Raw genomic sequence first — 9,943 nt, forward strand, 5'->3', positions numbered from 1 at the left:
AAAGGCCAACCATACATGCCAACAACTTTGAACTAAAGCCACAACTCATCACCCTTGTTCAGAACAACTGTTTATTCGGAGGGAGTGTCCAAGAAGACCCCAATCAACATCTAACCACCTTCCTGAGGATATGTGATACTGTGAAGTCTAATGGTGTTCATCCTGACACCTATAGACTACTTCTATTCCCTTTCTCACTCAAGGACAAGATATCTAAATGGCTGGAATCCTTCCCAAAGGAGAGTTTAGCAACCTGGAAAGATGTGATAAACAAATTCTTGGCAAGATTCTATCCTCCTCAACGGATTAACAGGCTGAGAGCTGAGGTGCAAACATTCAGGCAGTAGGATGGTGAGACTCTATATGAAGCATGGGAGAGGTTTAAAGACCTGACAAGAAGGTGTCCACCAGATATGTTCAATGAATGGGTGCAGCTACATATTTTCTATGAAGGCCTTTCTTATGAATCAAAGAAGGCAGTGGACCATTCATCCAGGGGATCTCTTAACAAGAAGAAGACCATTGAAGAATCCATAGATGTCATTGAAACTGTAGCTGAGAATGACTACTTCTATGCTTCTGAAAGAGGCAACACTAGAGGAGTGATGGAGCTGAACAATGTGGATGCACTGCTGGCCCAAAATAAGCTTATTACCAAGCAGCTGGCTGACCTTACCAAGAAGATGGAGAGGAACCAAGTGGCAACAATCACCAACTCATCAGCAACCCAAGAGGGAGTGAATGCTGAGGCAGAGGAGGAGCAAGAACAAGCCAATTACATTGAGGAACCAAGTGGCAACAATCACCAACTCATCAGCAACCCAAGAGGGAGTGAATGCTGAGGCAGAGGAGGAGCAAGAACAAGCCAATTACATTGGAAACTTACCCAGGTAAACCCATGATCCATACTCCAAAATCTACAACCCTGGATGGAGGAATCACCCAAACTTTGGGTGGAGAAATCAACAAGATCAAAACCAAGATCAGAGACATCACAACCCCAACAACCATGCAGCTCACCAACATTTTACACAAAGATCATATCAACACCACCCTAACAACAGCTCTCCACATCCATACCAAAACCAGAATAACCAAACTCACCCCTCCACTCTCAACTCACCTTCATCTGAAGATAGACTCTCCAAAATTGAGACTATGCTTGAGGGCATATGCAAAGAGATTCAAGATAATAAGGTATTCAAAGAGGAGGTGCGAGCTAGCATTAAGAACCAGGGAGACACCATCAAGAGGCTGGAATTTCAAGTGGGATACTTATCTGAAAAGATTCCCAAACCTACTGATAGCTTCCCAAGTGACACAGAGAAAAATCCGAGAGGTGAAGCAAAGAAAGTCAGATGGGAAGATTGCAAGATGGTTACTACAAGTAATAAGGAGACTGAGGAAAAGCAAAACAAGCCATTAGAACAACTTGGAGAGACATCAGCAGAGAAACAGGAAAAAGATCACCAAGAACCCAAAACTTTACAAAAGGAGCTGACACAGAAGGAGCTGCTAAAACTCTATGCACCTTTTCCCCAACTACTCAATGGTGCTGTAGAGAAGAGAATATACTCAAGGTTTCTTGACCTATTTGCATCCCTCCATGTAAACATACCATTCATCAAGGCCCTCCAACAAATGTCCTCATACATCAAGTATATGAAGGAGCTGCTTACCAGGAAAAGCTCACTCAAGGGAGGACAAACAATAGTGATGAATAAGAAATGCAGTGCTCTCATTCAACCAGAGTTGCCTATAAAAAGGAAGGACCCAGGGAGTTTTCACATTCCCTGTGCAATAGGAGAAACACGATTTGATAGAGCACTCTGCGATTTGGGAGCAAGCATCAACTTAATGCCTTTATCCCTTATGAAGAGGCTGCAGATCAATGAGATAATGCCCACAGATGTAGTCATCAGGCTGGCTGACAAAACTCAAAAACAAGCAATAGGAGTGGTGGAAAACGTGTTAATAAAGGTTGGGAAATATTTCCTTCCCACAGACTTTGTCATATTGGACATGGAAGAAAGTCACACTCACCCAATCATATTGGGAAGACCATTCCTAGCTACAGCCAGAGCACTCATAGATGTGGAGCGAGGGGAGCTAATTTTGAGGATCCATGATGAACATTTCAGCTTCAATGTCTTCAAACTCTCACAAGAAACAGATTAAGAGAACAAAGAACCAAGCAAAGATCATAATGAGATACCGAGGGAAGAAGCAAGCACTGAAGCACAAACAACACCTCTGGGAAACCCCTTAGTTGATGAACAAGGAACTCAGCAGCTGTCACAGCTCAAGGAAAATAAGGAGGAACCTAAACCATCAGAGTCATATGAGACCAGCAACAAAATTTCCTTAGAAGAGGAGGTCACAAAGTGATGCCAGGGCATTTTGGCCAGTTTCACTGACCTTTTCTCTACTGTTTTTAGGGTAGTTTCATGCATTTACTTAGAAAATAAGCTATTTTTGGGTAGATATTCACTTACATCTTGATTCAAGCATACATTGTGTACTTTACATGATTTCATGAGGATTTTGCATGAATTTAATGACAAATTGGATGTTGCATTTCCCATGACTTGGACTAGAACTTTGATGCACTTTATTGCCTGATTTTAGGACAAAGGAAGCAAAGAAGAACCACATTAGTGGCAATGTTAGTTACACTAACGTTGACACTAACGTGGAATGGGAGTAACTTGCAAAGTTAATGAGAAAAGTCATTGCCCACGTTAAGAGTCACGTTAACTAATCTAACGTGAACTCTAACGTGGAAGAAAAGAAATGGAGCCAACGTTAGTGACACTTAACATTGTCACTAATGTTGGACCAAGCTCATAAGTGGCCACGTTAGTTGCCACGTTAACTTAGTTAACGTGGCCTCTAACGTTAAGAAGAAAAGGGGAAGCCAACGTTAGTGTCATTCAACTTTCTCACTAACGTTGGCCAAGTCACAAGAAGCCACGTTAACTCCCACGTTAACCTAGTTAACGTGGAAGCTAACGTGAAGAAACTAGGTGGTCGACAACGTTAGTGACACCAAACATTGTCACTAACGTTGGGATGAACACACATTATCCCCAAGAAGCCACGTTAACTCCCACGTTAACCTAGTTAACGTGGAAGTTAACGTGAAGAAGAAAGGTTGTCGACAACGTTAGTGACACCAAACATTGTCACTAACGTTAGAAGGAGCCAACACAAGCCACAATGAGCCACGTGAAGTTAACGTGAGGAGAAGGATGATGAGCCAATGTTAGTGACATTCAACATTGTCACTAACGTTGGAGATGGCTAGCACAGCCATGTTAGAAGCCACGTTAACCTAGTTAACGTGGACTCTAACGTGGGAGCTAAGGGGCACATTGGAACGTTAGTAACAATGTTAAGTGTCACTAACGTTCTCGAAGGTTGGCAAGCCTACGTTACAAGAGCCACGTTAACTAAATTAACGTGGACTCTAACGTAGGGAAGGGGGAGAATCCTCAACGTTATTGGGAAAGTTGAGTCCCAATAACGTGTGCGAAAGACATAGTGGAAACGTTAGTGGCAACGTTTGTGCCACTAACGTTGAAGTTAACGTGGCTCTTAACTTTGGTGAGGAACGTTAGTGAAAAAGGTGATTGTCACTAACGTTCTCGAACCCACATTTTCACTGAACGTTAACACCACTAACTTCCTGAGCTAGAAGTCTCTGCCCACTTCACATTTTCTCTCTGCAAGTAAAGCTAAGCCCAATGAAGAAGAAAACTGCTTCAAACTCAAGATCCAAAGGCCCATACCCAAGACTTGAAGAATCAACTAGAAGAACAGAAGAGTAGTATATATAGGAGTAGCTTTGAATTAAAATGGGAGTTGGAAATTATAGGGAGCCTCTGGGCATAGAACTACTCTCTGTATTTACTTTCTCTGCACTTCTAGTATTATCATGTATTCTCCATCTTTGTTTTCATTTTCCAGAGCTATGAACAACTAAACCCCTTTCATTAGGTTAGAGAGCTCTGTTGTAATTTGATGGATCAATACTAGTTTTCACTATTCTTCTTCTCTCTTTTCTCTTGATTTTACTTGAAAGCTTTCGATCTTCATCCAATTGGGTAGTTATCTTGGAAAAGAAGCTATTCATACTTGGATCTCTTCTGAACCTTGAAAGAGGAATGAAGAGATCATGCTAGAAATGCTTTCTCATGCTGGACCAAATTGGGTTTGGATGGATATGTGACTATAATCCTCTCAACACTTGATTTGGGAAATGCATGTGGTATAATCAGTGACCATACTTCATCTCTTCTCATGAGCAATTGACCAAGGAATTGGCTATTGATCAAGATTTGAGAGATTGAATTACAAGAAATTATAATTCAATCACTTAAGATTGCCAAGGAGATCAATGAGTGCATTGATTGAGGAAGAGATGAAAATTGAAATTGATCCGAAGAATGCAACATCTCCTAAGCCCAATGAACCCCCCATTTCTGATCTTACCCATTCTCTTTAATTTCTGTTACTTACTTTTATGAGCAATTCCCCCATTCCCATTTACAATTCTGCAATTTACTTTCAGTCATTTACTTTCAGTTCTTTAATTCTAGCATTTACTTTTTCTGTCATTTACCTTCCCGCCATTTTATTTTCTGCAATTCTAAACTCAAATCCTGGATTCGCTCAACTAGAACATTCCTCTAATTAAAGTTGCTTGATCAATCAATCCTTCTGGGATTCGACCTCACTCTATTGTGAGTTTTTACTTGACGACAAATTCGGTACACTTGCCGAAGGAAATTTGTTATGAGACAAGTTTTCCGTGCATCACAAAGAGCAAGGCAACATCAAAAGGGACAAAGAAGAAGGCACCAAGGAGGTGGAGGAACAAGAAGATCCCTATAGAGGACTTTTCTCCGGGGGATAAAGTGATCTCAGCCTACTTCCCAGATATTCCACCTCATCTCCCCACTATCTCATCTCAGTTACCTAAGGTCTTCACCATTAACAGAGTTCTTTCCTTAGAACATGTGGAGATCCTTGATGAAGCCAATGGATATAGGTCTACTGCAAGAGGGGAAGATCTGAAGCATTACCAACCACCCTGATAAAGGCAAAACGTCAAGCTAGTGACGCTAAAGAAGCGTTTCATGGGAGGCAACCCATGTTTTATATGCTTTTAGATTAGTTAATAATGCAAGGTTCATGAATTTCAAATCAACTTGATATGCATTTGCATGAGTCATTGTGTGCAACATATAGTGAAGAACAAGTTTAGTGTTCAAGGCACACTAAGAGAACATCAATGTAACCCATATCATGTCACTCTTAGAGGCCTTGAACATTTCTTTTACATCACACGGCACCAAACTAAGTTTGGTGTTGCAAATGTTGTACACATGGATGTTGAGCTAGTCAGTTGGTTTGCACTAGAATGGCACTTAGTTAGTTAAAACAAAAACTTTAAAAAGTAGTTATTCTTTAAATTTTGCCGCCACTTCCTACAAGTGTGTTTTTAATCATTTTTTATTTTGTAGGATCATTGATGGGGCATTGAAGGGTTCGGATAACACAAAAGGAAGAATATTTCGCACGTGTCTCAAGGGGGAATGCATTGGGAATGGTTGCCATGCAACATTGGAAGAAGAACAAACTTGGAAACTGAACCAACCCCATCATAAAGTTGGCAATCCTTGTGCTTATTCCACACAAAACCCCAATCGTCCATCAAACAACCACCACGGCAATCCACACCTTTCATTCCCTCCGCACTTCCCTATATAAGTGAGTCCTAGTCCGTACTTCTCCTTCACACCCAAAGTGCCATTTCTCACACTTCACACCTTCTACATCCAAATTCCTTCATCACACCTTGTCCAAACCAACCGAATTTCTCATCTATCCGTACCTTCCACCCTCTTCACACATCAAACTCAAAATCATGGTATCATCAAGCTCCAAAAGGCAAAAGAGGAAGGAACCAGTAGAGAGCATTTCTTTCGATGAGAAGAGATTCAAAACTACGTTCCATGAACTCGAATTTGAACGGATAAAGCTCAAGAAGATACTGCCTGAGTTAATGTTCCAAATTGACGAGTATGAGTGCCCACAGATTCGAGAGAAGATTGAACAAAGGGGTTGGCAAAGGCTTACGAACCCGGAGGGGAAGATAAATGCAAACCTCATCAAAGAGTTCTATTGATGAGCGGATAATTTATACGCTTTTTGGCATTGTTTTTGGTATGTTTTTAGTAGAATCTAGTTACTTTTAGGGATGTTTTTATTAGTTTTTATGTTAAATTCACATTTCTGGACTTTACTATGAGTTTGTGTGTTTTTCTGTGATTTCAGGTATTTTCTGGCTGAAATTGAGGGACTTGAGCAAAAATCATATTCAGAGGTTGAAGAAGGACTGCTGATGCTGTTGGATTCTGACCTCCCTGCACTCAAAGTGAATTTTCTGGAGTTACAGAACTCAAAATGGCGCACTTCCAATTGCTTTGGAAAGTAGACATCCAGGGCTTTTCAGCAATGTATAATAATCTATACTTTAAACGAGTTTAGACGACGTAAAAGGGCGTTGAACGCCAGTTCTACGCTGTTGTCTGGAGTTAAACGCCAGAAACAAGTCACAAACCAGAGTTGAATGCCAGAAATACGTTACAACCTGGCGTTCAACTCCAGAAAGAGTCTCTGCACGTGTAACATTCAAGCTCAGCCCAAGCACACACCAAGTGGGCCCCGGAAGTGGATTTATGCATCAATTACTTACTTCTGTAAACCCTAGTAGCTAGTTTATTATAAATAGGACTTTTTACTATTGTATTAGACATCTTGGGACGTCTTGTTCTTAGATCATGGGGGATGGCCATTCGGCCATGCCTGAACCTTTCACTTATGTATTTTTAACGGTAGAGTTTCTGCACTCCATAGATTAAGGTGTGGAGCTCTGCTGTTCCTCAAAGATTAATGCAAAGTACTACTGTTTTTCTATTCAATTCAACTTGTTCCGCTTCTAAGATATTCATTCGCACTTCAACATGAATGTGATGAACGTGACAATCATCATCATTCCCCATGAACGCGTGCCTGACAACCACTTCCGTTCTACCTTAGATTGAATGAGTATCTCTTGGATCTCTTAATAAGAATCTTCGTGGTGTAAGCTAGATTGATGGCGGCATTCATGAGAATCCGAAAAGTTTAAACCTTGTCTGTGGTATTCCGAGTAGGATTCCGGGATTGAATGACTGTGACGAACTTCAAACTCGCGAGTGCTGGGCGTAGTGACAGACGCAAAAGGAGGGTGAATCCTATTCCAGTATGATCGAGAACCTCAGATGATTAGCCGTGCTGTGACAGAGCATTTGGACCATTTTCACAAGAGGATAGGATGCAGCCATTGGCAAGGGTGACGCCTCCAGACGATTAGCCATGCAGTGACAGCGCATCGGACCATTTTTCAGAGAGGATCAAAAGTAGCCATTGACAACGGTGATGTCCTTACATAAAGCCAGCCATAGAAAGGAGTAAGACTGATTGGATGAAGACAGCAGGAAAGCAGAGGTTTAGAGGGACGAAAGCATCTCCATGCATTTATCTGAAATTCTCACCAAGGATTTACATAAGTATTTCTATCCCTGTTTTATTATTAATATTCGAAAACTCCATAACCATTCTATATCCTCCTGACTGAGATTTACAAGATGACCATAGCTTGCTTCATACCAACAATCTCCGTGGGATCGACCCTTACTCGCGTAAGGTTTATTACTTGGACGACCCAGTGCACTTGCTGGTTAGTTGTGCGAAGTTGTGATAAAAAGTTGAGATTACAATTGAGCGTACCATGTTGATGGCGCCATTGATGATCACAATTTCGTGCACCAAGTTTTTGGAGCCGTTACCAGGGATTGTTTGAGTTTGGATAATTGACGGTTCATCTTGTTTCTCAGATTAGGTAATTTTCTTTTTATTTTGTCTTCAAAAATTTTTCAAAAATTCCTCCTTTGTTTTCGAAAAAAAAATCATAAAATCATAAAAATCAAAAATATTTTGTGTTTCTTGTTTGAGTCTTGAGTCAGATTTTAAGTTTGGTGTCAATTGCATGTTCATCTTGCATTTTTTCGAAAAAAATCATGCATTCATGGTGTTCTTCATGATCTTCAAGTTGTTCTTGGTAAGTCTTCTTGTTTGATCTTGATGTTTTCTTGTTTTGTGTTGTATAGTGTTTTTCATATGCATTCTTGAATTCTTAGTGCCTAGGTATTAAAGATTTCTAAGTTTGGTGTCTTGCATGTTTTCTTTGCATATAAAATTTTCAAAAATAAGTTCTTGACGTTCATCTTGACATTCATAGTGTTCTTGGTGTTCATCTTGACATTCATAGCATTCTTGCATGCATTCATTGTTTTGATCTAAAAATTTTCATGCATTGCATCATTTTCATGTTCTTCTCTCTCATCATTAAAAATTCAAAAAAAAAATATCTTCCCCTTTTTCTCTCTTAAATTTTCGAAAATTAGATTTGATTCTTTCAAAAAATTTTAAAATCTAGTTGTTTTTATGAGTCAAATCAAATTTTCAATTTAAAAATCCTATCTTTTTCAAAATCTTTTTCAAAAATCAAATCTTTTTCGTTTTTCTTAGTTATTTTCGAAAATTTTAAAAATATTTTTCAAAAATCTTTTTCTTATCTTTATCCCCTAATTTTCGAAAATAACATCATCAATTAATGTTTTGATTCAAAAATTTCAAGTTTGTTACTTGCTTGTTAAGAAAGATTCAAACTTTGAGTTCTAGAATCATATCTTGTGATTTCTTGTGAATCAAGTCATTAATTGTGATTTTAAAAAAATCAAATCTTTTTCAAAAACTAATTTCAATCATATCTTTTCAAAAATATCTTCTTATCTTATCTTTTTTTCAAAAATTTGATTTCAAAATATCTTTTCTAACTTCCTAACTTCTTATCTTTTCAAAATTTGTTTCAACTAACTAACTAACTTTTTGTTTGTTTCTTATCTTTTTCAAAACTACCTAACTAACTCTCTCTCTCTAATTTTCAAAAATATCTTCCCTCTTTTTCAAAATTTCTTTTTAATTAACTAATTATTTTAATTTTTTATTTTAATTTTCGAAAAATTACTAACCTTTTTCAAAAACTATTTTCGAAAATCACTAACCCTCTTTCAAAAATAATTTTCGAAAATCCTTCTCCCTCATCTCCTTCTAATTATTTATTCATCTACTAACACTTCTCTTCATCTCACATCACTGCTCCTATCCTTACCCTTGTGTTTGGATTCTTCATTTTTCTTCACCCCTATTCCTTTTCTTCTTCTACTAACAATAAGGAACCTCTTTACTGTGACATAGAGGATTCCTCTTCTTTTCTTGTTCTCTTCTCTTTCTTATGAGCAGGAACAAGGAAAAAGGCATTCTTGTTGAAGCTGATCCAGAACCTGAAAGGACTCTGAAGAGAAAACTAAGAGAAGCTAAATTACAACAATCCAGAGACAACCTTATTGAAAATTTCGAACAAGTAAAGGAGATGGCAGCCGAACCCAACAACAATAATGCAAGGAGAATGCTTGGTGACTTTACTACACCAAATTCCAATTTACATGGAAGAAGCATCTCCATTCCTGCCATTGGAGCAAACAACTTTGAGCTGAAACCTCAATTAGTTTCTCTGATGCAGCAGAACTGCAAGTTTCATGGACTTCCATCTGAAGATCCTTTTCAGTTCTTAACTAAATTCTTGCATATATGTGATATTGTTAAGACTAATGGAGTAGATCCTGAAGTCTACAGGCTCATGCTTTTCTCTTTTGCTGTAAGAGACAGAGCTAGAGTGTGGTTGGACTCTCAACCCAGAGATAGCCTAAACTCTTGGGACAAGCTGGTCACGGTTTTCTTAGCCAAGTTTTTTCCTCCTCAAAAGCTGAGT

At 38.9% G+C, this 9,943-nt stretch overlaps 1 non-coding gene across 1 annotated transcript; it reads right to left on the minus strand.

Moving 5' to 3' along the window:
- Positions 1-311: 311 nt before the first annotated feature.
- Positions 312-418, minus strand: LOC148546341 (small nucleolar RNA R71). The gene has a single exon (XR_015901751.1). It is a non-coding gene; the product is annotated as a small nucleolar RNA R71 (small nucleolar RNA).
- Between the last annotated feature and the right edge of the window lie 9,525 nt (positions 419-9,943).

This window comes from Arachis ipaensis, chromosome B9 (assembly GCF_059453495.1).
Source record: "Arachis ipaensis isolate K30076 ecotype BB chromosome B9, ASM5945349v1, whole genome shotgun sequence".
Lineage (NCBI taxonomy): Eukaryota > Viridiplantae > Streptophyta > Magnoliopsida > Fabales > Fabaceae > Arachis > Arachis ipaensis.